The sequence below is a fragment of the Perna viridis genome, chromosome 12 (genome assembly GCF_037379345.1).
Source record: "Perna viridis isolate PV_CMFRI_1.1 ecotype Kerala chromosome 12, ASM3737934v1, whole genome shotgun sequence".
NCBI lineage: Eukaryota > Metazoa > Mollusca > Bivalvia > Mytilida > Mytilidae > Perna > Perna viridis.
The window spans coordinates 37,948,256-37,973,508 of NC_142456.1; the positions used below are offsets into that span (position 1 = coordinate 37,948,256).

Here is a 25,253-nt window from a genome sequence, read left to right on the forward strand (position 1 = left end):
TATATTTTAAAAATCATTAACATCAATTATCAATTTGCTATTGTTTTGTTAACAACAGGCGAAAGCAGGGAAATGGCCAAAATGACAATTTATTGGGACATAACTCCAAGAATGGTCAACAGATTTATCTGAAATTGGCACCAACAATAGATACTGAACATTTTATCCGTTTACATTAATCATCATCCTTCTTCCATTTTTTAGATAATAGTAAAAAACTCATGAAAGCGTCAACAATGTACTTTCAAGAGTCATAACTCCAAGAAGGGTCAACAATTTTTTCTGAAATTGGCACAAGAAAAAAAAAAGATGTTGAAAAACTGAACATTTTATAAATAAACATTAATCATCAATCTGATTTTGTTTTCTAAATAATAGGCAAAAACTGCCAAAAAGTAAGATTAGCAAAAAAAAAAAAAAAAAAAAAAAAAGGCAATAACTCCGAAATTAGTACATTGATTATCTTGAAATTTTCAGGGAAGGTAGATCTCTCCGAGCAAATGAGCCTACGACGACTCCGATTTCTTATATCTGCTATGATGTTTTGTGATACAACGATACAAATTTGGGAGTAGACATGCCCAAGGCTGATTGTCATTAAGTTTCATCAAACTCTGTTCAGATTAATTTTGTAGGTCGTCCTTCCAGACGAGTTTACGTGCTTAAACCAGTGTAAACAAACCAACCGATTTTATACAGAACACAACTTTTTTTTAAAAAATAATTAAGGGAACCAAGGTTACAGCGGTAATCAAAGGAATGTAATCCAGGGACAAAGACCAGACATGGAAAATAGACATACACAAAAAAGAACATAAAGTAATTAAAATCATACATTCGTAGGATGGTATTTTTTTTTTCTCCAAAATACGAACTTTCATGGAGAGGATTGAATGATCTTGTTGATTAAAGTGTTGATAGACTGTCGGGAATTTGGTGGTGTTAATTCCCGAACGATGACCGCACATTCTTTTATTTAATCGTTCTTGCGTTTCTCCGACATATATTAAACCACATAAGTTGCATTCTAATCCATATATTAAGTTTGTTGATTTGCAACTTAAGTCATCGTGACTTCTTGTATGGGAGGTTTTGTTCGTAAGGGAACTGGAGAAGTAAGGGTCGGTTATACGAATGTTGCATGTTTTGCAATATTTAATACCACATTTTGATATGGTACAATGTGGTTCGCCATCGTTGTAGTCAAATATATCGTTTAAAGTGATGGAACATGCTTTGATAATTTTAAAATAGTCAGAATTTTTGTACTGGAATAGATGGTCTGCAGACTGAACGTGTGATATGGTACTTCTAGTTGAATTGGTAGGGGCACTTTCCATACCAGATTTGAGTGTGCTAAGATTCCCATCTGGGGACACCACATAATTACAAGACAACAGAGTGTCCGATCTGCTGTCAGGTTCGGACCTTTTTATACTGGGCGACGTCCGAGACAGTTTTTCTTTCATTCCTCTTGTTTTCGCTATTAGGTGTAAAATCTGCTTTTATATATTTAGTATGACATTTTAGCTCGAATTTCTATCATGCTAACTTAATTAAAACCGCCAATCTCTAGACCAGAAAAACCTTCATGGATAGTCCAAGAATACCGGTGTATGTTGATCGCAGCCGTCATCGTTGAAATTAAGTAGATTTTCATGCCATTATCATCGGCCCTGTGGTAAAATCATAACACAGTGACTGATAAAAATGGCATAGTATTCTACAAAGTCAGTAGCACATCCTCAAACAGGAATATCTAACAACCGGAATTAATCTCCAGAATAGCGCAAGCTAAATGTGATAGCGTCTCTTCTTTTCATATTTCAAGAGAAACAATCAGAATTACTGAATCACTCTATTAAATAATTAGCATCTATCTCCTTCTTGGTATTACATATGTAGCTAGTTACCTGGTACGCTCATGTCATAAATGCGCACTCATATTCTATATATTAAAGTATGCATGCACTACATATATATGTAACATGCACCTTTATTCTAATGTGTTCATAAAAAGAATCCATTTAGTATATATTCACGTGGAAAGGTGAACTAGAGGAAAAAAGTCAGTTTCTGCATTCGCAGTGAAAATAAACCAAGACGAACAACTGATTCTTTATAAAAGGTTTGGGTGAAAAACAGAAGGTAAGGACAGAAATCGTGAAAAAATAAACGTGAGATAGGTATACAATGTAACACGTCATATACAAATCACGTGGTCTTTAATCTGTCACCTGACAAACGAACGTTCGTTGTAAACTTACATTTGTAGATGTTGTAATAGAGCTAATTCATATGAAGCGATTTCCTGGTTAAAGAAACCATATTTGATAGGCTAAGCCTTTTAGTCAAATCGACTATACTTATATGTACTTATATATATGTGATGTGTTATCTCCCGTCGACACGGATAAAACACGAGTACCGGGAAGTGACAGTCCAGGAAAAAATCAATTTTAATTGAGAATACCTCTGACATCTGTTGTCATCGATCGGTACTTAGTAACCTAACCTAATCAAGTCGAAATGAAACTTGAGTTACCGTTCTTAGTCTAATTCACACCCTTTCCTCTCCAACAAGAACTTAATACTTCAGCACAACAAGAACTCACTTAGAAGGCGAATGACATAAAATGTAAAGTCCAGGGCAGTAAATATTAGTAGACTGGCCATATCACAAGTTATGATCCTGATGACAACCCTGGAAGAACAGCATCCAGTAGGTGAAAGATAAAACAACTACTATACAAAACCAGCCCTTTACATTAAGTAGACACTAGATGTTTACCCTAAAACAAAACACACAGGAAACGTCAAAATACTGTTACAGTTCTAACCTTTAGCTGACAATTTGTCAAATAATCTACCTACCAATCTGTTGACATTAAACCCGTTTTAAGCCTCATCAATCAATCACTGCAGTAAAAGCGACGCAGCGACTGACGGATAGGGCAAAGAACAGACCCAAATTTCTCACACAAAGATCCCAATTGACCACAAGAAACAACCCGTGTCATTTCCGTACATTTGTACATAAACAGCACTGCACAGGTACATAAATACCTAAGAGCTCCAAATGGTGTAAACAAGTAAAATTTATACATATCCGCGCACAAAAAAATCTTACCCAACTTTTATCTAGTGCAATACAAATTATTCTCTACCCGACTTCTGTCTAGTAGAATACAGATTATTCTTTACCCGACTTCTGTCTAGTAGAATACAGATTATTCCGACTTCTGTCTAGTAGAATACAGATTATTTTCTTAAAGAGGAGAATCAATATCATTTTCACAACTTTACTGACATACAAACACTATACATATATGACTATCAGACACCTACCCTATCAACACTCAAACATGTAAAGATTTGAAGCAGTAGCTATGATGCACAATCCGTGCATGCAGATTTAACCACAAATATGTGTTCCAATCATTAACTATGACGCATACGCTCACTTGATTTCTCTCTCATTTAACGCAACCAATAAAGCGGCGGAATATCAAAACTTAAAAAAAAAAGAATCTATACAATGTTTAATCCGACACTGGTACGACCGTTCCCGATCGATAGGTGGAGACCCGAACAACATGTATGTAACTTCCACGAAATACTTAGGCAAATATATCGCTTACCCAATGGTCACTTCCTAAGCAAATTGAACAGTTTAAAACTGAACGAATACCTTTAAAACGATTTATAGTTTTTTTTCCGTTTTCTTTTATATTTCCAAATATAGTAACATTTTCGGTGTTTTGATTGCATCTTTCAAAGTCTTTGTAAATGTAAATATTCTCATTTCTAAGTAAAAATTCAATGACAATACACAGAGGCGGAAACTGGGGTTATAAAGACCACCAACTTGCGTAACTAATATCACGAAACAAATATAAATTGAAATATTGACATAGTTGGGAGAAAAATATTTTCGCAGAACCGATTGTCCTGGAATTTTGACAAAAGACACCTACATCACTAATCAACTGCGTCATACTCCGAATAAACAAGAATGTGGATTTTGCGTAACTACAGATATGAACACTGCGTCGATGGGACACAGATCCACAAATAAAGCGTCTTCTGAGTGTTTGCCATGAAAACTGCAAATAGTAACTTGCTCTATAGTCAATGTCTCGATACATACACTATCAAACGCCATCTAAAACTATTCTAAATGAAAAAAATAAATGATTATATTATGTTCAACGCCTTAAAAAGAGAATTTATACATGTACCAACTTCTGTTATTCATAAATACATGCATGTTCTTTTTTTTTTAAAGCGCTTACTCTCTTTTACAAGCATGCATATAGTTTTTTATGATCTTGATAATATTCACGCATTGATAATTGTTTGAATTTTCTAAAACCTCAAACAATGCACAATTACGAAGATAACATTCAAAAGTAAGTACCGTTTTCTAAATATATATAAAAAAATCATTATTACCCAAAGAAATAGCAAACAAGGTCGGCCTGACCCAGAACGTGACATTGAAATTAACTCAGACGACACCGGAATATCGCCACGTGCGACCGAGAACGACACTACTACACTAAATATGTACCAGTCACTTGAAATGTTAGTTTTAACAAATAGGCATGTCGGTAAAATGAAGAACAAAGAGAATTCTGATAATTGTACTAAATTGACTTTTGAAAAGTACACAAAGGATTTAACTTGATATGGTTTATACACAAAACAGGAAGCGATTATTGATAGTATTGTTTGAACGATATGCAGAGATCCTACAATTTGCACCCATCCCTTAGTTTCATGTGTAAACTAGATTTTCCTAAAACTGATATGGACGAACCCTACATTTAAGAGTCTAATAAATACACGTGGACGGAATATATGTTGCCCTATTTAATGACGTCCACGCTCATAGAATTTGGACTGAATATATGTTGCTTTGCGTTGCTTTTCATGTTTTCTAGTTCATATATCATTGCTCTTTACTATTTGCGGTACTGAACTTTGTTTTGCCACCCGTCCCAGTGATGTCTCCGATTAAAAAAAAGGACACTAACTCAATTTTCTGTTTTGATCTTTAAAAAAATTATACATTTACACCTGTTGCCCCAGTTTCGTACAATTTTATCAAACCTACTACGTATCACTTAATTGAAAGGGATGGGCTTTCAATACAAAGAGAACATACAGGGATGGGCGTTCAATACAAAGGGAACATAAAGGGATAGGCTTTCAATATAAAGATCATTATAAAAATCTGCTATAAAAATTACTTGTTTGCTTCAGCCGCAGACGTCATTTATGTTTTTTAGCCCAAACAATATTAATGTGATAAAAAAAATGCAATAAACTTCTGAAACTTTTACAATTACGCTTCAGATTACGCTCCCGGAAATCGGTACTCAAATATAAAGTGTGAATTATAGGGTATAAAATCAGTGGTATGAACTTTCTGTTCTAATTTAATCAATAGTTAAACTAAGCCATTACACGTTTCACATTAAATCGGTCAAGTTCAGGCAGACTAAACTAGAATCATAAACATTAAAAAAAGAAACAAAGATCTTACCTTAGTTGATACTTTGCCCTTTGTCTTCGCCTTGTGTCTAATTAATAACAGGTTATTTTCTCACCGAGTTCATTCACGAACATTCTCTCCATCCATTCACGTTTCTAATCGACATTACTACGGACGCCCACGCTAACTATTCTCCATACTAACACATTATATAGTTACCTACTAGGAGATATTCGATCACAAATACAAATGCCTACGATTTTCATATTTTACAAATTATATACACATATCTACGGTTGATGTCGCTCGTCGATATTACCTTTTTGTAAACAAGAATGCGTCATAAAAGTCCTTTACGTTTACAATTTTAATATTCGTTCACAAGAAGATAGACGTCTGATAAATAATTCGAATTCTTCACATAAATTTTGATTTAAAGATTTCAATGGAAAATTATTCATTCCTTCCATTCATGAATGAAATGTACAACCAGTCATGAATGAAATGTACAACTGTGTCATGTTGCTCTTACGCAGAACATCCATTATTCATTCATAAAAACATTTCAATGAATTAGACATAGTTTTGCTAATATTTTCCTTACATCACACGTAGATAAAATAATTAGTGACGGTGGTGGTACTAGCATTATATGAAAAATTAATCTTTCAAAACTGCAAAGTCATACATCATATTCTCTGAAGTATCCACAGAATAATGAGTTAAAATGTCTCCCTACATTCTTCAACATTTCAAGTAAACATCCTCGGAAAAAATGTCTAAAATCTAAAATTATATCATTGACATTCATTTTCATGTAAGTATATATTCAAACATTCTAAGCTAATCCAAAATTCACAAAGCTATTAAGGCGAAGAAAATACAAGAAAATCATCTCAATTAATAAAATATTATATTTACACAACCTTGTAACAAAAAACCTCATCTATAAAGAAAATATTCACAATTTAAAAAGAAGTAAAATTATTACGCACTGGCCTTACTCCATGTACATAACCGAATGAAATTTAAAATATTTATCACCTCTATAAATACATAATCGCATGCAAACATACACCTATCCTTAAATGACTGGTCTGAACTTGACCTTTCATACTATAATTAAGTTCAATAAAATAAAAACGGTTGGCACCCGAAAAAAGTAATTTCAAAATTATTGAAAAGATGCGCGTGTGGTGTTCATGTCTGTTCGACAGATGTTCTTCCATTCACTTTCGTATCTTTTGCACTCAGGAAATTTTTTGAACACCTTTAATATCTAGCCTGGAGCAATCCCTTCTAAACCACAAGTAGACATTTTCTTTCAAACATTCAGCGGAAAAGAATGTTTCCTTTATGACTGTGACCACACAAAGACTTTCGGCAAACACTCGTCACAGACCTAAAATATGTCGTTATATCTGCAATTGGGTGAATTTAAATTTTAGAGCCTTTATCACCTTGTTTTAAATAAAGAAGCTATTAAATGTACATTTCGAATTTAACCAGTTTCTTGTTCACCCCTTTGATGTGGTTAATCGCCATCCTCATGGCACTCCTTATTCCAGACTCCACACAAACAAAGAAAATCTAGCTGGGATAGTGTTTCTTTTCTCTGCCGTCGCTAAGTAGATTTAGATTGTATAATAATTAATTTATGAGACAAAAGCAGAGTTCATCTGTTGAATAAATCATTGATGTTCACTGAACGAAATTATATATGTCAATGCATTGCAGCATCATCAATGCAGAGATCGGTTTATTGTCTTGGAATTTTTAGACACTCAATATCCCCAGGCTTGATTCATGAATAATATAAAGTAGACTAAGCAAAAAAATACATTTCAATTACATAAGTGAAAAAATTTATGAACCGTTTTTATTTATGAATGATCCCGAATGACCATTTAAATGATCAAGTATAACTGTACAAAATATTTAATCCCTCTCAAATCGTTAAAGACGTATATATACATGCACCAATATTATCGAATCTTTTTGTCTGCCTTCAGTATCCTTAAAGTAAATAATCCGGAAGTAAATATATTAGTTATTGACGTCATTCGATACACTTATAAAATATATTTTGGGCGGTCGCATCTAAAAAGAATGTCACATTCCGTCTGCAGATTTCAGGTATGGAATTTCGACAAGGTATGAACAGTTTTGACCTTCAGACTTAAATAAATACGAAATTTTGTCTAGCGAAATTAATTTCGTCATTAATATATCACGTGATCGTCTGCTACCTACTTCCTTTCTGTGTTTTAGAATGGGATTTTAATTTGTAGTACAGGTCATTTTACAACTAATGAAGATAACCCTTTATACTAATATCACCGCAGGCAATTTATTAATTGACTGTTAAGGTAATAACTCAAAGAAGGCGCCCTTCAGCTTCCATGGGTCGTACAAATGGACCTAATGTCAGCCTTAGTGTTAAGTACACTTTGACACCAAGATATGACTCAAATTACATCTATGAATGCGTCACAAAAATGTGCATCAGGTGCACCCTAAATATCTGTACATAAATGGGACAAAATGACATAATGGCACAAATAAATAACTGCACAACATGTAACAAACTGGTAAGTGTTTCATCTGTCGAGACCGCATAGTCAAACTTCAGTGATAATGATTCGTTGTTTAAGGCACTAATTGAAATGATTAAACCCTTCAACAGACTATTTTTTGTTGTTGGATTAACTTAGTGCGTTTATTAGTTATATAAGGATGATTTTAAAATATAGACAACCACTTATATCTTAGAATTTCATTCCGTATACTCCATCATCAATATGACTGTTCCCTATACCTTTTTTCAAATTTAAGTTCAGAAGCAATTACGTAGTTACACTAGGTTTCATACTGATTCATCTATTAAAGCTGGTAGGAAATAACACGTGTTATGTAAAAATTTTATTGATAAAGTATATGAATAAAGTTCGTGAGTTTATGAAAAGATCTAAAGAATGTGATGTCGATAGATTCCTGTTATTTTCTATTGCAAATATACATAAAATAATGTTGTAAACGAAATTAAGTGCAACTAAAAGCCACAATAGGTGCGGATACAGAGATTGTGAAAAAGGGTTATCCAAGGAAAGAAGGTAATCTTTCAAAAAGGAGAGTTCCAACCCCCAGACACCCCTTGTATCTGTCACTTTAAAGTCACTTTGGTTTGTTTAACAATCATTGTGTTTCTCTTAAAATTATAACTTTGTAGAACAAATGTAATAGATTGATTTATAATTGACCGGACTTATAAGACATACATCATGATTAGAACAACACGTTATGTCCTCTACAACGATTTAACTTCGTATACAAACCTTCCAATAAGACAGAAGTATAAGCACATTATGACGTAGTAACGGTCCTATGAACATTAAATATACTATTTGTCATGAAAATAGTATATATATAGGAAACAGATAATGATATAAGAAAAGAAAGTATGGAACATTTTATACATAAATATTTTCTATACACATAATAATTGTTTTGTTACTACAATGATCAAGACATTATATTTTCTTTTTTTTTCAACAAAATCAACAAACCTTTACTAACGTTGAGTAACTTTGAGTAGTTGTGTAAACTTCCTCCGTTTAAATTGACGATCTCTGTAACTTCTGTTGTGTCCTTTCTAACCGGGGCTTGGTTTCATATTCCTACGCCGTTTTATTTATAATAATCCCAAGTAAAACCTTTCATTCTGCCACGAGGTTTCTTCAGCTATTAGTCTTCGGTTCCTTTCAGTTTCTGTTTTCGGAGTGACAGTGATCCTCATATATACACCTGTGAGACAAAGCAAACAAATTCCGTTTTTAAGGAAGGTTTGATCCGCATTGTAATTCATCGATTCTTACTCGATTAAAGAAATATGTTTGATCTTGAGCACATTTAGTCATTTAAGGAAGATAGAAAATTAAAACATTACGTAGGAGTGGCTTGGAGTCAACAAGCTCATTACCTGAATACAATTGTATTCTCAATAAGGAGCATTCAATTAATTAGACATTTATACACATTTTAAATCACTTGAAGTTTAAGTAGTGTGTGCTGTCTTTTACCTTGGGCAAAGGTACAATGGATTTAATAAGGACAATAAAAAACTATCTTCTCTTTATAATAACGAGAAATCGATAGACTTACTAATACATGATTCAAAATCTGCAACTGTAATGCATTGCAAAAATCGGGTAGATTGCACCCAATGACTTGAAAATCTGAGTGAAAATCTGATTCACAAAGACTTTGCAGAAACCGTATTGGTTTAACATATTATTATTTTATAAAGTCTGAATGTGGTTTATTATTAAATGCAAATTTCCAAGGAGTGCTAAAATGGCCTTGCGAAGATTAGTATAACACATGCTAAGATAGAGAAAATTCAATGGAAAATGTTTTTGTACTTAATACACTAAAGACGACTCATGTAGAATATAGTATTACAATTAGCCGCATTATCCGACATGCAATGGAACATATAGTAAGGTGTGCAACCTGAACATAAAGAAAAGCAATTGTCAAATGAGTAAGAGACGAGTCGATACAGAGGAACGGAGTGACATTGCATTGTCAAGTACTGAAATTTAAGTACTAAAATTATGAGTTAAAATAAAGGTCAAGTTTTGGTAAGACTTTAAATCAGAATTTCAAAACGAAGGACATAGACCACATAAAAATATCAACCTGTTTAAAAGGCAGTATAAGAGCCTTGTCCATCAAATAGACATGAAAAGACCAAGTACTATAGACCAATGTATGTTCTACGGTGTAATCAAGAGCGGAAATCAAAGGAATATATTCCGAGAAAAAAGACAAGAAAGGGGAAAATAGACACATAAGGCAAGGTAAATGAAATAAACAAAACAAGAGAAAAAACATCATTATATTAACAACACTCTACTGTACCTTACAGTATGTATTTCTGCAGAGCACACGTCAGATCACACAAGGCACCAAGCTTCTGTAAACTTTTTCAAAGAATGTCGCATCATTGCAAATTAACTGCATCATATATCACATTCGCACATGCATTTTTTTTGTGCTAAAATATCCTTATATAAACAGTTGCCGTTTTGGTGCACAAACTGTCAACAAGTGTCAATTATCATGTGACACGTTATACAATATGAGAAACAAACAGTACCCACACCTGCAGGGTTCGGCTCCCACCAGGGGTCATGGCAATCGTTCCGAATTAGGAATCATGGGAACGCATTCAGGTCTGTTGAATGGTTGCTGACATCAGCATGTTGCACTGTTTTGATATTATATTCGAAGAATGGAAAACAGGGGCAACGTCTAAACTGTGTTGTGCCAGATGTCTAAAATGTTTAGCTTCCCTAGACTTCCTAATTTTCCAATTAAGGTGGGATTTTAGTTGTCTGAAAATGGATTATATTTTATGGCCAATGACATAACAAGGTTTTAAGTCTTTGTAATCTAAAAATTACTACTCTGTTATCATTTTTGTCAAAAATAAATAAACGAAAATGAAATAAAATGAATTAAATTAAATTAAAATAATATAAAACAAATCTTCGCGTAAAAGTTAAACTGTCTTAGTTGAGTTGTGTGCAAAGCGACAAGGTAAATCGGATATATTTTCGTTCAATCGAATTGTTTCAACATTTATTTAAGCACATCAGTTTTAAAAAAACTACAGGAGGAAGATTATGAATAAATAATAAAGTCACATTAAAGTAGAAGTGTTACTTAGGGCAAGTACATGCACGAACACGCAATAAACTAAAAAAAAAAAAGAAATGTACACTTGAAAGTCACAAAAATAAGACGATTTTTTGTGTACGTTTAAACTAATTCATTTTTTTGTTATTTTGGTATTTCAAAAGTGTTTTGCCCACAGACTTCATTATGATATTTTAATGTCGGACATAAGACAATAATAGTTAGTTCGTTGATTTGTCCACAATACAAGTAAAACTAATTAACACTTGAAAATAAGGAGTGCATCTTATTTAACACAATGCAGAATATGATGTTTACTTTACCGCAGTCTGAATATTTACAGAAAACCGAAGGAAGACGGGATATGCGTCTTTCCGCTAGTTTGACGTAAAGAGACAACAAACACTTGTGGCCTTGTCGTCATTGTGTTCCATAAAATTTAGAGTAAAATCACATTTACATAGAAATATTAAAAATAGTAACCTTAGCATGTAGAAAGTATAAAAGTTTGGAAGACTCTGCTTATTGTATGCAGTGATTGTGATTAGAAGGGACACGAGCCATTATCACATTCCAGCAGAAAATGTCCAAACAAAATTTATATGAAACGATAGGAATGATAAAAGAGAATGAAATAATTGAAATTCTGAAGAGCATCAAAAACACTTCCTAATATCTGTTTATGTTGACACATTCACAACACATTAAAAGACACGACAAGATACTTATATAAAAATTAATATCCAGCATATAGAAGACACATTTGCCTTTCATAGTAATGACATCATAATTAATCGTATATTTTTTTTCTCCTAGTTATTTCAGTCCGGACATTTCATTTTCCATTGGTAGCTTTTTGTAGTTGATCTTCTATCTTCTCTCCAATAGTTAAATTTAATTTGATCGTGGTTATTGTCTTCTTGCTGACCCAAGGCACTTCTGACTAATGATAATGTCGTATTACAGCCCTCTGTACAATTTTTTAAATTTTTTTTCTGTTTACTTTTTGTATTCTTAATTCAAACAAATACTGTTGCTTACGATTTTAAAATTTGTTCATAAAAAACGTGTTACAATTTAATATAAAAAGAAAAAACTCTCGAGGAAAGAAAAAATGATTTACCATTCTTGTCTTAGTATAAAGAAACAAATACCAAGATTTGTCAACACAAATAAAAAAGAAAGTTCACTGGATATTAGAAGTGCTGCTCATTACCAGTTTTGTTCGACCTCTCTTACAGTACAACATTTCTGTCTTTTTTAATCAGTTGTATTTTATTTATTGCTCCGCTGATTTGGTAAATTTGGTGAAAGATGTTATATGGGAAGACTCGTCATGTTCTTTGAATTGTTTAATATTTAAATGCTTCTTTGCATGTTGTTTTAAATTCCTTATGTTTTATAATTGGTTTTGTCTCTATACAGAGAATCTACAACTATATATCAAATATAACATATCAACGTCAAAAACTTTTGGCAAATGTAGTTAAACACAAATTGGAAGAAGACAAAACTATATGGATTATTGAACAATCTTGAAAAATGATGCTTTAGAAAGTAAAATTAATAATATTAAATACAAAAACAATTAAAATCCTGATGGTTCCGGTTCGATACTAGCAGGAATCGTGATGATTCATATCAGAAATAAACACAATGTACAATGGCTGGGACGATGGTATATTATATTCTAATATTGAAGTTAAAGGTGTTCATTTACTTACGGACAGGATTATGATCCATATAAATATCTGAAGCCACGAAATGAAGCTTGAATAAAAGGAAAAAAAATATTAAACTGTTAAAATCAAAGGGAAAAAACTCACGAAAATACAACGAATTAGATAGAAACAAACCGCGGCGGACACTGAAACGAAGTTGAATATGAAAATTAGACTATTACAAAAAATTAAAATGTCGGCAAAAGTACCGAAGCGTCAGCAGTGGAATAATTTAAACACGTCAAAATACACAAAAAAATGGCTTAAATTTGAACATATGAAATAGAGACAATCTACATACACACAATGTAACGAACCGGATAAAAAAGTTTACACATAAAACTGAAGATAAGGAAAACAAGACGTCACACAAAAAATGAAGCACAAGCAATATGAACTCCAAACAAATAACCGGGAGTGAAATCAGATGCTCTGGAACAGTAATCATGCTCTGGAACAGTAATCATGCTCTGGAACAGTAATCATGCTCTGGAACAGTAATCATGCTCTGCTCCAACAGCGAAATCCGTTATATTGTAATATAATACAACAATAAAGCAGTTCCATGACCAGTGTCCAGCACTATTGTCATTAAGGCGAAAAATAAAATCGACTAAACATACATGTATGATTATAAGGCCCTAGCGATATAGCTATTGACGTATCCTTGCAAAACTTTTTTTTTGACCTTTGAGGCTGCTGACTAGTATTTAGGTGTCTGAACAGAATGATGATAATTCCGATGGCATTTGATTATGACAGATAGTTAAAGAATAATTCAAACAAATAAAAATTAACAATACAAAGACACATATATCCCATGTGATAGACGAAGACAAAACATGGCGGATCGAACAGTGACCTCGCCATGGAAGTCTGACTGACATTAACTTAGGACAACGTCCTCTGTTGACCAGGCATATGCAGGTGTTGTATGGTAATCAAGCATGTACCGACGGGCCAACATGCCATTATATTAGCTATAGTGATAGATTCTCCATTTAGACTCTCCATGTTCAAGTGTCATCGTTCTCAAGGGTTAGTTCGTATCAGTTAAAGTTTCGGCATATATAATTAATGAGTGATAGATGGAGATACCATTAAGGTCACATCTTAAGTATGATTTTCTCCTTAACTTAGAAAGAAGAGATAAGCTTGTGAACATTTATTTTTGATTAATGAAAATTCAAAATCAAAATTCATTTGCACATTGTTCATTAGAACTGAACTATATCCTTTAAGTTACTATCTTTTTTTGCTTGGTGACGTCTTATCTTTGTTAAAATAGATGTCTCTCATTTTAATCATTTATCTTTGTATCTTTTCTACATGTGAATATTGCACTTCCTTTATATATTTTATCACCCATAATTGGTGACGTAGAAACTATAATTTTTGAAATAATAATTTTTACTCTTCTTACTAAATATAAACAAAATATTAAAAAAAATCAAAAAATATAATTCTAGCATGTACTAGTTCCCTCCCCTGATCACATGTGATCAACAACTGCAGTTGATATAAAACACCAGACAACAACAAATCGATGCAATTTATTTTAGAAAGCTAAAGAAAAGAGGAAGGCATTTCATCATAAAGTCAATGTGTCATCATTGATAATTTCGGAAACAATGTATTCAAATTTTAAGTGATAACGTCCGGTTTAATGTCCCAAAAGTTGTACCCGTACGGTTGTTCTTGTCGATAATACGAAATACCTTAATAATATTCTCGTTTCGTGACAACATGCATGACATCAATGAGATTTAAGACTGCCAAAATTTACAGTAAAATTGATAGTTATAATACTCATACCTTTTAAAGGATCTTTGAGTAAGGAAAAGTAAATTAAAGTAGCTATGTACTATACTATCACAAGGTGGGTTTTATATTTCGAACAAAAGAAATAATATTCATTAAAAAACAAGTATTAATTTTCTAATTAGACAGTACGTGTAATACTATTGTCTTAAGAAAACATGTATCAACTATTAGTTAACAATCTATTTCAACATATTAATAAAAATTATGTTTAATCGTACAACAATACTTACTTCTAGACTGTTCCATCCCAGGCATGGTATATAAAAGTGTAATAGTACAATGAACTACTAAACCAGGTCAAACCAATGGGCTTACCGACACTTGGCTTTGTTGTTTAATTAGCCGCATGCTAATTGGTCAGCAGACTGGAAAATTGTTTCAAATCGATCAGCTCATAAGGGTGATGGAAAATTTTGCAAGTCATACGACGATTTCGTCATTATACATTTTATAAAACATAGATGAAAATGAAAGATTTAAGATCATTCGCTCAATTTCCCCCTTTTTATCGCAGCCTTCAAACTTACCGCCATTAGTGAAACTCGTCCGCCTCACGTGCTTTCTGTCGTCTGAATGAAATGTAATTTCCGGATATGGTCTGCTGATAAATAGGCATGCGTAAATGCAGCACTTGACGACCTCCATGTGTTCATTGTCCGGTATGATTGTGCACCATTACACACCAGTTTGAACATATAACAGCTAGATGTAGAAGTAGGTTAGAGGTTTCTTGTACTTTGGTACATTATACACCTAAAGGTTACAATAGATATATTAAAAATAAAAATTTGCGAAATTCCAAGATCCATTTTTACAATAAGTGCCAATTGAGTTTTTTTTGCGTCTTAAGTATATATGCTCCTAATATGAAATTTGACCTCGTACCTCGGGTCGCATTGCACCATGAAGTCATTACTCATACAGTAAATAGAAGAAAACAAAAACAACATTTATTTAATTTCAATTATAATGGTAGATCGGTCAATGACCGATATAACAAAGTCCTGCCGTATGAATAGTAACCTTGTTAAACTTAAATTTCTCATTGTTGAATATCAGACAAAAATGATATCTTCTCTTCAAAAATATTGGAATTCAATTATGTCTCCCGAGTCACTGACATACTAATGAAGGGTGGTCGACCTCAAAGCTATGCACAATCGGTGTGAGCTGACCATATCGAATATTGACTCTGGCGTGAATCCAGTATTGACTAGACACTTAATGTCATGGCTGTCTTATATTTGAAATTTGAAGAAAAAAATTATTCATTAAAAATATGTATCCCCAATAAAACCTAGTTTTCAAGTATAAAAATTGACATATCTAACTGATAAGGTGAGCAAAATGCTGACATTAAGTTTAATAAATAGAGTATGCAAGACATATATAGACATAAGCTAGAAGTACAGTATATAAATGTATTAATGTTCGTTTCTAGTTTTTACTTTTATTAATCATATTGGAAAATCTATTTTTTGATAAAAAAAAAATATGAAATCCATGATGTGTACCAGTAACATACAAATTCGTAACCAAAGCATTTCTAATTCAAATGATAGTTTATTTCTGAATTAAACGCTGAAAATTAAGATAAAAGAAAGACATTTTCCGTGTTAAATGTATTTCGAAAATGTGAAAAGCGGTTCAATCCAGTTTTTATCTAGATATTTTCTTGAACAATGAAATTTCCCTTAATTAAACTTTCATTACTACTTATGTTCATCTTTTTTATACAATATTAGATAAAAAGTTGAGAAGAAAAAGAAAAAAAAAACAATCTGCATATTAAGCATTTTGGAATTCGATGAACTGTTTGACAAGCGACTATAAACCAGTAATTTGTACTCTGGTTTTGTAAGAAATATGCGTGAGGAATACCACACGATTCACAATTCACCAAATTAGCGCACAAATAAATAAAAAAAAACTGATTAAAAAAAGACCGAAATGTTATTGACTAATGCAAACTATAAAAAAAAGTCGAACAAGACTGGTGTGCCGGTAATGCGGTAATGGTCAGCACTTCAAATGTCAAGGTTTGTTTAAGTTAAATCTTTGTATTTTTTTCTTCATAGCAAGAATAGTATATGTATATATACAAACGTCTCAGAATGTGACGACTCTATTCACTACGCTGCTCCATCGGATCAAATTGATACAGGGAAGATAACTTAAGCATAGAAAAGTCTGAAAAATTCCCAACGATTTTTGAACTGTTAAATTTACAATTCAACTTTTGGTCGTTTCCTCTGCGGGACTCGAACTCATACCAGCTAGACTATATAAAATAAAGCTTTCCCTGACTGGGTCATTCCTCCTCGTAAGATTAATCTAGGACTATTACTTAGTACACGATGTATGGTAATAGGCGATGTCACCGCGGTACGAGGTCGAGTCCCGCGGAGGGAATGACAAAAAAAATGACAGTTCTATCATCGTTTGGAATTTTTCAGATCGGCCTGTATAAACTTCATGGGTCCACAAAATAACATATTGGCTTTTAAACTTTGAAGTGTATCTTCACCAGTTTTCTACTTCATTTCTGTGAGTCACTTGATATTCTTTTTCTTAGCTTATTATTTGTCGATTGGTATATTTACTTTTGGATGTTGCTCAACCCAAGAAAACCTTTGATTTGATATTTTATAGAACATATTGAATACAGTGTCCACAAAGATGTTATCAGTAAGATAAACGTTATCTAAAATTGATACATCAAGAAAAAAGGGAAAAGTAAATAGTTAAGATAAACTGACAGTAAAAACATATATCTTCAACTTAATTAACTGGCTATAGTTTATAGAATGGACGATATCATCGATAACTGGCTTGGGTCAACACATGAAATACATCCATGTTATGAACCAGTGTGTGTCAATAATGGCTAACGAACTGACGGAGAATCTACACAAGTGCTTTATAAGTTTACTAATACATTAAAAGTACATGTGTATGTTAGTCATTTCGTATACCTCCAACATTAACTGTTGTGTGTTTAGGTATATCACTAACTTAAACTGTTAATATGCTCTTAACTATAAACTTCTGCCGTCTCGACAAGAAATAATTCCAAATAAATATAATTACTAACTCAATCGGAACTACTCTGCAATTTCCGCTACACTGAAAAATAACCTCGGCCGTCAAAAGATTTTTTTCTTCAAAAATTCGCCGGAATAATAGTTATACGATTTAAAGTATCCTTCATCTAGCGCTAAAAAATCAGTTAGATATTACTAGAAATAATGAACAGTAACTTTTCCAAGACTTCTGGCGCAAAGCGAGGCCCTAAGTAATGCTCAGTAATTCAACCAGTTTACCGTTAATTTTAGAATCGGATCAGTCAAATTTCGAACAGAATCTTCTGCCTAGTGCCTCAGAGGTTTGTTTCCGTGTATAAAGAAAGACTGTGTAGTTCTGATTGATCAATCACTGTTATTGTCACAAGGTACATAAATAGAACAGTGACCTATCCAAGGGGTCAAGGGTTTGAACCCTCCCTTTTTGGAAATGTTTTGTTAATAATTGTGAAAAATCAGGTTAAAATAAACAAATGGCAGCCTCTACCCTTTGATAAATCCTAGTTCCGCGACTGCAGAATGATGCCATGTTCACAGACATTTTCAGTAGTATCACACCTTGCCCTACCCAGCCAACAATGTGGATACATTTTTGTCTGACTCCGAGGTTCTATATTTAATAATAGCTCATGGTACATAATAAGCATTTATACTTTTTTCAATTAAATAAATCAGTATAAACACCCAAAATGATTTATTTTGACGACTTGAAATTATTTTCACTTGTTCTGGCCGAGTTCGTATATCGGAGGTTTTGTTAAGTAAATTCATATGTATAAGGTGAATTTAAATCCCAATCCCAACTAGATTAATTGACCCATTTTTTTACTGTGATCGTGATATATTTTACAAGGAGACCTCTACATACATGCCAGGAAGACTTCATCATGCATAGTCTAATGCGAGGATTTGTCTTTTCTTAGTTATTTTAATTAAGCAACTTTTTCAATGGTACTTCCTTTTATTTTATTGTTAATGATTAAATATTATAAATCTGATTTTTAATAATAATACGAATATGTTTTGCAGGTAACTAGGAAGAATAATAGATTATCACTAATGCAATGCTTATTTATGAAAGGGATATGTATATTATTAAACGTGTAAATTTATGTCTGTATACCTCATACAGTTATTGTTTCATTGTCTTTATGGAGTATACCTCCAATTGTGTGATAGATTTGGAAAATACAGTTCATATCAAAATATTTGTTTATTGTGTAGACTGGGAAGATACAGTTCTTATCAATATATTTGTTTATTGTGTAGGCCATTACAACACTTGTATGGGGTAAACTGCTTTGGGAGAATGAGTATAGTGTATTGGGGAATGGGGATTTCAAATGGGGAGAATGAGGAAATTAGTTTTTGAAGTATTAATCTAAATGAAACATGTATTAAATTCCATCTTTTTTAAGTTTACATGTTGAAGAATTTCAAAATATAACAATCAATTTGAATCGAAAATATTTGACATAGAAAAATGCTTTGAGAATTGTATGGTTGGATGGGGATTTTTTTTTAAATTGGGGGATGGTGGATGGAATATGGTGAAAATGAGTAGTTTATACCATTCAGCTGTACTTGTATCACCAACAGTGTAGTACCAAAACCCAATTGCCTTAACCAATTTTTAATATTACACAATTAATTAAAGAGAAGTACAAAGCACTTCTGAAAGTGATAACATCATCAAAGAAATATATCTAGTATTAGCAATTGTAGTCGAGTCAGATTTGAGTTGTCGCGCTTGACTTGTCCCTCATAAATGTTATCATTTTTTACTTTCCATTATTGTTTGCATCGCATCTTTGTATAGCTATCATGAAATCATACATATCCGAAAACAAGTTTACATTTAGTCGTCTTATCCTGACATTGAACAACCTTCCTAATTTAATCATCGTTTTAGATATTTACAATTTATTGATAGATGAATAATAATTGCACACGATGCATTCATCATGCTCACCAAATAGACATTTGGTTGAATACATACATTATATCAGAGGCAGATCCTGGATGAAACCGGACCCTGACGTCTGTCAGTGTTTCAATCAGACATGCGGTATACAATGGTTGCGTCTGACATCCACAGCAGCGTTACTAATTGATTGCGTCATCTGATGCTTATTTTTTATATCATTCTTTGAACTCACATGTCTATTGATTAAGAATGAACAAATATGTGAGTAAATTTTTAGCGAAATTTAATACAGATAATGCATCATTTGTATTTAAAGTTAGCATGGGAAAAGGTAATTAAACTGTGCAAATTCAAAGATACATTTTGCAAAAGACAAACACAATATCAAAGAAACAATGAAAAATTGAAAAAAACTAAAATCGAAAAAAAAACCAAAAGTTAAAAACAATCCAAAAGAATAAATAAGCAACATAGTTCTCTCAAAACAGTGGCTGCACTGAAGCTATATGTCGCCTATTTTTTTAAATGAATTAAATTGTTTAAATTCCTGTATCCCCATTCTCCAATTTAAAGTGCCCATAAACTTAAACTCTTACAATGACTTTACACGAAAAACATTTTGGTACTGGAATACTTAATTTAATTAAACATCTATCTACCCCGATCAACCAATGATTATCAACCATCATTTTACTGGTGACCAATCCAATGTTCATCAAACATCCTTCTTTTTTTGCCCAATCAGTGGTTTTTCAAACATTTTTGTGTTCATAGCCAACCAGCGGTTTATCAAATCCTTCTACCCGTGACCAGAAGGTGGTTTATCAAACATCCCTCTACACACGGCCAACAGTGGTTTATCAAACATTCTTCTACTCGTGACCAGCCTGTGGTTAATCAAATCCCTCTAGCCAGTGGTTTATTAAACACCCTTCTACTCGTGACCAACCAGAAGTTAATCAAACACCCCTCTACCTTTGACCAACTTATTAAAGTAATCTTAAATATGTCACTGACAACGAATAGATTACTTTTTAGTTTCGGTCAATGTGCCAGAAATAAATATGTAGAAATATAAATGATGCCAAAATGTATATACTGCAAAATACAAAATAAATAGCAAATAACATTTAAAAACTGAGAGGAGACATACAAAGCAAAGATGCCTCCTTAGAACATGGAAGCAGTGTAAATAAATAAAATACACAGATAAATATATCAACGAAGTATCAAAAGACAAATACGATTGTTGATCAAAATGTTAGAATGAATGCATAATATCCTATTTTATCTTCTAAGGTCTTTCTATATTCTTTTGAGGGAAACAGAGTTAAAATTCGGAACTTAAATAATGAGCTAGCATGGGAAATGAAGCACAAAATGTCAATAAAGCACCATATGGAAAATACAGTAAGTCAATTAGTAAGAAACTGTAAATAAGAATACCGAGAAAATGAAAATCTTGATGACAAAGATTTGGTTTTCTCTTTAAAATATTTAACTACATTGTAGTACTAGTATCTGATGCTATCGTTTTAAAATTCAAAATACTATACCATTTGGTTAACCCTCAGATGCCTCATCGAACCACTAGACAATCGTATGGGACGTGTCTTTTAATGTTCTGATTGGATAACATAAGAACGTAGAGTACATTTATGAATGAAACATATTAGTAGCAGACCATGACGAGGGTACCACGAGTAAATTAAATAACAAAATTATTATCGAGATAATTTGTAGATAAAAAACAAATATCTTACCTTAGTTTAAACATGAGTAACTTCATGTATCCAATGGGATGATATATCATTTAACCGAACTTAAATGCAGAACACACCACCTATATAGATTATCCACGTCACGAGATCGGCTACGACACAGACATGATAAAATCAATACGTGATGTGCACTCCTACGTCACAAGTGAAAGCGTGTAGGCTATAACTGTTAGGAGAATTATCAAAATTGTTGTCAATGCCGATAAACGAGTTAGTGCAGATTGTTTGATTTTCAAAATGTAAATATATGCAAATTCTTTTAGGTATGAAAAATAAAACAAAAAATACCACTCATATACATAGCAAATTTCGATATGCTGTACACCTGATTCAAGGATATAACAATAAGTGGAATTATTAAAATTGTTTTCGATACCGATAAACAAGTTAATGCAGATTGTTTAATATTTAAAATGTAAATATATTCAAATTAATCTAGGTATGAAAAATAAAACAATAAATACCAATCATATGTATGGCAAATTTCTATATGCTGTACACGTGTCTCATATTACTGTTGGCAATGTGCTATATGCTGTGGGTGGATGAATATAAATGCATCTCAAAATTACAACCAAAATACGTCGCGGAAAAACAAGTCATCTAGAAAAATGCTTTATAGTGTATTATATTAACTTAGTAGAAACACCTGTCGAAGATGCTCTTTTCATAAAATGCTTCATAAATTTATCCACCGTTGGCATTTATCCAGTCTATTAAAAAAAACATAGTTTATGATGTAACAGACATGCTGATTTAGTCGTTACATTGCTTTGTGGTATGAAATAAATGACATCTAGACATACAATTGCTGTCAGAAAGATTTTCGATTTTAGTCCTATCGTTTCTTCCTCGACTGGGAAGACGAAGAGATTTTATTAATAAAATATACAATTTTCATAATAGCTATAACTATAGCTTGACAAACTTAAAGTTAAAACCTTTATTGATATGAATGTCTTATTTTGTGTTCTAGTCTTTGGAATTGCGAAAATGAGTTCCATATTGGTCAAGTACAGACATGTTTGGACGTATCTTAAAATTGCTGATTTGTTTATATTGTTTTGTAGGTTTTGTTAATTATGTATTTCTTTTTTTTTGTATTTTCTGTATCCTGTGATTGCAATAAAGTTATTTCCAATATAAAAAAAACTTCATAGAAACTCCCAATTAAAATTTTGGCAATAAATCGCAGCAAAACAGATGAGTAATAAAATTGGTATTAAAGTGACCGAGAAAAAAATATTCCATGCAGATAATATTTTTGCATGCATGTTTTCCAATTGATATGTAAATTTTAGAAGTCAAGGCACAAAAATGAAGGAATGAAAACGAATTGAAATCAATCATCATCAAAAATCAGATTGCAGATACAATCAAATTAAACAAACAGAAGTCCTCCAGTAACCGAATAATGTATCAGGGACTTCCTATATCAGCAGGGTCATTTTTTACTTCATGTTTAATACTTGCATGTTAGTGCACAGAACCAACACGGAATTTACCTGTGACTACCATGAGTATGGTTATTCATTTATCAAAAACTTAAGTTCAAAGCTTGGTTACTTCTTTTTCTTCTTTATGCAATAATGTGCCTACCACCGAATGGGTGGGAGTTGAAAGTTTCCTGCAATCTTGGTAGAATATTTCTATCTGGTCTTACAAAATCACAAATGCAGAAGTTAGATAAGAATTATTTTTTAACATGATCGAAACGAGACCGGACCAGTGTAACTGCCATACATTTTCAGACATAATTTATATGCATATACACTAAGCAAAATATATTTTGAGTAAAAAGTACTTACGATAAAATATAAGGCTATGAAAGTGGCTACGTTCAGCAGTTAAAAAATCAATTCACATATTTGTCTTTTACAATAATATGAGGTGCACATCTTCAATCATAAATATAAAAATAATTACTAAAAAGAGTTTGAATAACATTGGTTCAATAGATTTCCCTTAATCAATTCAATAAGTTAATTATGTGAAAATAAATCGTCAAATATCTCTATAATAAGAGATGTAATATCTTTGTAAACACAGTGAAATGTTTGAATAATATTTTGGTCCACCTTACGACGGAGTCGAGCGGCAACTAGAACTGCTTTCGTTGTAATGACTTTTAGATATGCCATATGTTGGGATACAAATATTCAAAAAAAGGGCTTAACTCCCTTCCCCACTTTTCAGTAATAAAATATGTATGATTAGATTTGACACTTACAAATGTGATTCTGAGGATGAACGTTAACTTATTGATGGTAACTACATATTGACAATAATGTAAGTTAAACAATTTCTTAAAAACGTATGAATCATTATGAAAATTACACATAGGTCAGAAAGTAGATGGAAAAAATGTTATTTCAAATCAGGTACCAACTGATTTTATCACAACACGTCATCGTATTTGTCGTAATAAGTATAAATTTAATGATTTCTTCTGTAAGTATAATATATACAGACTTTATTAAAATGCTAGTCTCAAACGATTTCTCAATAAAAAGAAAAAAAAAACGTAAGCAAGGAATGTATCAACACACTTTTGTAAGAATATTTATAAAGACCATATTGAAAGAAATGTTCAAAATCTCAACAAATACCCATTTGCGTGTGTTATTACTGTTAAACTCACAATCATCCCATCTTTTATATAACAATATTGAAATATTATGCAACACATCTATGTGGGTGGGATTAGAGAAAAAAAACAGAAGATTAGAATGCTCCCTATAATAGAAATTATGTATCTATTAATATTATTCTCTATAGAACATTGTCAAGCTGTCACAACATCAAAATATTCTATCTAATGTAAAATTAGTAATGACTCAATTCTAGATAAAGGCCAATGTCGAGAAGACAAAGACTGACTGATTTCGAATGTCCTAGATCACCCCACCTGTAACAGTTACCTAGCGGTCACATTGTTGTAACCTCATACCGACATCAAAGTAAACATCTCAACTTCTATAGAAACAGCAGGTACAAATTCAATTTCCCCTTACTTTCTCAACACACATACACACACACACACACACACACACACATATATATATAGGACGTTCACATTTGCAAAACTTGTTAATAACGCTGTGCAGTTTGGGTTTTTGCTTTTGATAGAGTAACGGGAAACTGAATGTAGGTACCGTCCACAAAATAAAGTGGCACAAAATGACCGAGTTCAACAAGGGAAAATATGGGAAATTTGTGAATTTTATCAATAAAAAGAGGTGCATATCCTTATAATGTAACTATCATTGTATAATGTTTATGTCAGATTAGTTGAAAGTTTTTGAGTTACAAATGACAAAAAGCAGGTTTCGACAAAAAAGTGACGAACGAAGTCGAACGGCTACTAAACCTGCGTTTACCTTTGGTGACACAAATTAAAATAGACGGGATAAAACATACGCGACATATATATCCACGAAATGGAATAATGTGCATATATAACCATCGTTATGTTGTCTATTGATTTTAAAAAAACTACAGCTTGCCGTTATTATAAACAAATTCTATTCCAAAAGATAGCAAACGATGGATCTTTTTAAATTGGTGGTATTTGGTCATATATTACCGGTCATGTTCTAGAAGAGTTGAAACTAAAAAAAAGAAATTATTCAAAATTTGTTTTACAGACCAGACTTTAAAAAGCCATTATACAAAATAGTGTTAACAAACATTTAAAGAAATGAAAACAGTTAA

The 25,253-nt window shown here is 32.3% G+C and overlaps 1 long non-coding RNA gene across 1 annotated transcript; it reads right to left on the bottom strand.

Moving 5' to 3' along the window:
- Nucleotides 1-931: 931 nt before the first annotated feature.
- On the bottom strand, nucleotides 932-17,098 carry LOC148602215 (uncharacterized). The gene is made up of 6 exons (XR_015916991.1): nucleotides 15,276-17,098; nucleotides 14,979-15,113; nucleotides 12,928-12,973; nucleotides 10,424-10,899; nucleotides 5,552-9,304; nucleotides 932-4,176 (listed from the first exon to the last, which is right to left on the bottom strand). It is a non-coding gene; the product is annotated as an uncharacterized LOC148602215 (long non-coding RNA).
- Nucleotides 17,099-25,253: the final 8,155 nt, after the last annotated feature.